Source organism: Aegilops tauschii, chromosome 7 (assembly GCF_002575655.3).
Source record: "Aegilops tauschii subsp. strangulata cultivar AL8/78 chromosome 7, Aet v6.0, whole genome shotgun sequence".
In the NCBI taxonomy this organism is placed as follows: Eukaryota; Viridiplantae; Streptophyta; class Magnoliopsida; order Poales; family Poaceae; genus Aegilops; species Aegilops tauschii.
In genome coordinates, this window is record NC_053041.3 from 441,345,734 (window position 1) to 441,351,015 (window position 5,282).

The window sequence follows — 5,282 nt, forward strand, 5'->3', positions numbered from 1 at the left end:
ACTCGACTTCGGCCAAGGAGTGCGGAAAGGGGGATTCCTACAGGCAGTCGGCTCTGATACCAACTTGTGACGCCCCCGATTTGACCGTACACTAATCATGCACGCAAATGTGTACGACCAAGATCAGGGACTCACGGGAAGATATCACAACACAACTCTGAAACATAAATAAGTCATACAAGCATCATAATACAAGCCAGGGGCCTCGAGGGCTTGAATACAAGTGCTCGATCACAGACGAGTCAGCGGAAGCAACAATATCTGAGCACAGACATAAGTTAAACAAGTTTTGCCTTAAGAAGGCTAGCACAAAAGTAGCAACGATCGAAGAGGCAAGGCCTCCTGCCTGGGACCTCCTAACTACTCCTGGTCGTCGTCAGCGGCCTGCACGTAGTAGTAGGCACCTCCAGTGCCGTGGGAGTCGTCGTCGACGGTGGCGTCTGGCTCCTGGACTCCAACATCTGGTTGCGACAACCAGATAGAAAGGAAAGGGGGAAAAGAGGGAGAGAAGCAACCGTGAGTACTCATCCAAAGTACTCGCAAGCAAGGAGCTACACTACATATGCATGGGTATATGTGTAAAGGGGCATATCAGTGGACTGAACTGCAGAATGCCAGAATTAAAAGGGGGATAGCTAGTCCTGTCGAAGACTACGCTTCTGGTCATCTCCATCTTGCAGCATATAGAAGAGAATAGAGTGAAGTCCTCCAAGTAGCATCGCATAGCATAATCCTACCCGGCAATCCCCTCCTCGTCGCCCTGTTAGAGAGCGATCACCGGGTTGTATCTGGCACTTGGAAGGGTGTATTTTATTCAGTATCCAGTTCTAGTTGTCATAAGCTCAAGGTACAACTCCGGGTCGTCCTTTTACCGAGGGACACGGCTATTCGAATAGATAAACTTCCCTGCAGGGGTGCACCACATAACCCAACACGCTCGATCCCATTTGGCCGGACACACTTTCCTGGGTCATGCCCGGCCTCGTAAGATCAACGCGTCGCAGCCCCACCTAAGCACAACAGAGCGGTCAGCACGCCGGTCTAATCCTAAGCGCGCAGGGGTCTGGGCCCATCGCCCTATGCACACCTGCACGTTGCGAACGCGGCCGCGAGCAGACCTAGCAACCCACACGATCACGGCGGTTACGTCAAAGCGGTCCAACACGGCGCGCGCAACTCAGTCGCTGACGTCACGAAGGCTTCGGCTGATACCACGACGCCGGGATACCCATAACTACTCCCGCGTAGATGGCTAGTGCGTATAGACCAAATGGCCAGACTCAGATCAAATACCAAGATCTCGTTAAGCGTGTTAAGTATCCGCGAACGCCGACCAGGGCCAGGCCCACCTCTTACCTAGGCGGTCTCAACCTGCCCTGTCGCTCCGCCACAAAGATCCACTTGCGGGTACTCCTACGAGCCGACCCGACTTTAGTCATCACATGTGTCATGTATATAGTATATAAGTATATACCCGCGATCACCGCCCAGGTGATCACGGCCCGATAGTGTAGCACAGCAGACGGACAAGAATGTAGGGCCACTGATGGAAATCTAGCATCCTATACTAAGCATGTAGGATTGCAGGTAAAGGTATCAACAGTAGTAGCAAGGATAGGCTATGCATCAGAATAGGATATCGAAAAGCAGTAACATGCTACACTACTCTAATGCAAGCAGTATAGAGGAGAGTAGGCGATATCTGGTGATCAAGGGGGGGGGACTTGCCTGGTTGCTCTGGCAAGTAGGAGGGGTCGTCGACTCCGTAGTCGAACTGGGCAGCAGCAGTGTCGGTCTCGTAGTCTACTGGAGAGAAGAGGGGGAAGAAACAGTAAATACAATGCAAACATAAGCATGACGATGCGTGACATGACAGTGAGCGGTGCTAGGGGTGTCCTAACGCGACAGTAGGTGGTACCGGTGAAGGGGGGGAACATCCGGGAGGTATTCCCGATGTTTCACGTTTTCGGACAGACGGACCGGAGGGGGAAGTTGCTAGTTCGATAGGTTAGGGAGGTGTGGTGGACGAACGGACTGCGTATTCGGATTCGTCTCGTCGTGCTGAGCAACTTTCATATAGAAAACATTTTCATCCGAGTTACGGTTTAAAAGATATGAATTTTCAAAGTTTATTTGAATTTCTGGAATTATTTAATTAACAGAAAAAGGGATATGACGTCAGCATGACGTATGAGTGACGTCAGCGGTCAACAGTCCGGATTGACTGGTCAAACTGACAAGGGGGACCCACCTGTCATAGACAGTGGGTTAACAGAGGATTAAACTAATTAGTTTTTAGTTAATTAACTACTGGGCCCACCTGTCAGTGAGAGATTATTTAAACTAATTATTTTTATTTATAAAACAATTTTTTTTAAATTTTGCGGCGGGGCCCGCATGTCAGTGACTGGGCCTGCCCAGTCAGCAGTTGACTGGGTCAACCCAGTCAACTGGGGCCCGTGGGGGCCACTGGCGGTGAGCCAGGGGGGGCCCGGCCGGCCACGTCGGCAGGGCACCGGAGAGGGGCTCCGGCGAGCGCCAACGCGGCGGCGATGCGCGGGTGTGCTTCGGGTTTCGCCCACAGTGGGTTTGCGGGGGCGGGGCTTGGCGCGTTCGACGCGGCTCGACGTCGCGCGTCCAACGGCGGTGGTCGGAGGGGCTGGAACGGCCGGAGACGAGCGCTATGAACTCGCCGGCGGCGAGGTGCTACGGGTGCCCGACGGAAGCTACGCTAGAGCGCGCGAACGGCCGAACTAACTACCTAGGCGGGTGCGGCTCGGTGCGGTCGGGCTAGCGGGCCAACGCCCGTGACCATTTGGTCACCGGAGACACGCCGGCGGCGAGCTCCGCGGCGTGGCGTTCGGGCGCGCGCGGGGAAGCAGCTACGGAGCGCGAGCGAGCTAACGGAGAGGGGAAGGAGGTAGAGGAGCTCACCGCGCGGCGCAAGAAAGGCCCGTGGGTGGCTTAGTAGCAGCAGGTCGTCGCCGGGGAAGAAGGGGGTCGCCGGCGTCCGAAGATGAAGGCGAGCTCGGAGAGGTCGTTGTAGTGGCTCCGAGCTTCGACGGAGAGGCGGAGGGGGTGTAGTCGAGGGCGGCGACGTCGTACGACACGGCGAGGTGGCGAGTGGGGCACGGTGGCCGCGTGAACGACGGGAACGGCGGCGAGCGCGTCGGGCGTGGGGCAGAGGAGAGCGGCGCGGATCCGGGGGAGGGAAGAGGGAGGCGCGGGGGCCGAGAGGGAGAGCGGGGTGGGTGGGAGGGAGGCCCGAGGAGGCGGGGGAGCTGGCGACCTTATCCCCTCCGGCGTCGGTGCCGGCGAGGGGGTCGGGCGGCAGCGCGCCCCTGTTCCGACCCGGTCGGGGGAACAGGGAAGGGGCGAGGGAGGAGGTGGGCTGGGCCGGGGGCTCGGCTGCGGCCCAGTTTGGGCCGGGGGGGGCAGTGGGTGGGAAGCGGGCCTTTTTCCCCTTTTTTTTTCTTTTTCTCTGCCTGTTTCTGTTTTCTGTTTTCTTTTTATTTGTTTATTTCCTTTTTTGTTTTATTTCATTTAAAGTATTTAGGCATTTTATAAAAAGGAGTTTTCTCCACCATAATTGCCAGTGTATTATTTAGCACCCACAGAACATTTTTGTTTGAGTTTTTGAAAACTTTTATTTTTCACTTTAATTATATTTGAAGTTTGAACTAGGAGTTTGACAGGGGTGTGGTTCAAATGTGATCAAGCCCTGTTTAGCAACATGATTAGCTTAATCACAGGGGGTTACTGTAGCATGATTCTCAGGGTGTTACAGGGATAAGAGTTTGTGATGGGTACTTGGTATGTCTTGACTTGTGCGTAGATCTCCCCGGCAACGGCGCTAGAAATCCTTCTTGCTACCTCTTGAGCATGCGTTGGTTTTCCCTTGAAGAGGAAAGGGTGATGTAGCAAAGTAGCGTAAGTATTTCCCTCAGTTTTTGAGAACCAAGGTATCAATCCAGTAGGAGACTACACGCAAATCCCTAGTACCTGCACAAACAATTAAGAACCTTGCAACCAACGCAATAAAGGGGTTGTCAATCCCTTCACGGCCACTTGCAAAAGTGATATCTGATAAAGATATTAAGATAAATATTTTTGGTATTTTTGTTGTATAGATTGAAAAGTAAAGAATGCAAAATAAACGGCGACAGAAATAGCACGTTGGCGGGAGATTAATATGATGGAAAATAGACCCGGGGGCCATAGGTTTCACTAGTGGCTTCTCTCAACATAGCATATTTTACGGTGGGTGAACAAATTACTGTCGAGCAATTGATAGAAAAGCGCATAGTTATGAGAATATCTAGGCATGATCATGAACATAGGCATCACGTCCGTAACAAGTAGACCGAAATGATTCTGCATCTACTACTATTACTCCACACATCGACCGCTATCCAGCATGCATCTAGAGTATTAAGTTCATAAGAACAGAGTAACGCATTAGGCAAGATGATATGATGTAGAGGTATAAACTCAAGCAATATGATATAAACCCCATCTTTTTATCCTCGATGGCAACAATACAATACATGCCTTGCTGCCCCTGCTGTCACTGGGAAAGGACACCGCAAGATTGAATCCAAAGCTAAGCACTTCTCTCATTGCAAGAAAGATCAATCTAGTAGGCCAAACCAAACTGATAATTCGAAGAGACTTGCAAAGATATCAAATCATGCATAAAAGAATTCAGAGAAGACAAATATTGTTCATAGATAATCTTCATCATAAACCCACAATTCATCAGATCTCGACAAACACACCGCAAAAAGTATTACATCGAATAGATCTCCAAGAGAATCGAGGAGAACTTTGTATTGAGATCCAAAGAGAGAGAAGAAGCCATATAGCTAATAACTATGGACCCGAAGGTCTGTGGTAAACTACTCACACATCATCGGAGAGGCCGTGGTGTTGATGTAGAAGCCCTCCGTGATTGATTCCCCCTCCGGCGGAGCGCCGAAAAAGGCCCCAAGATGGGATCTCACGGGTACAGAAGATTGCGGCGGTGGAAATAGGGTTTCGTGGTGCTCCTGGATGTTTTCGGGGTATAAGAGTATATATAGGTGAAAGAAGTAGGTCAATGGAGCTACGAGGGGCCCACAAGGGTGGGGGCGCGCCTACCCCCTGGGCACGCCCTCCTACCTCGTGGCCGCCTCGTTGCTTCCTTGACGTCCACTCCAAGTCTCCTGGATTGCGTTTGTTCCAAAAACGATCCTCGCGAAGGTTTCATTCCGTTTGGACTCCGTTTGATATTCCTTTTCTGC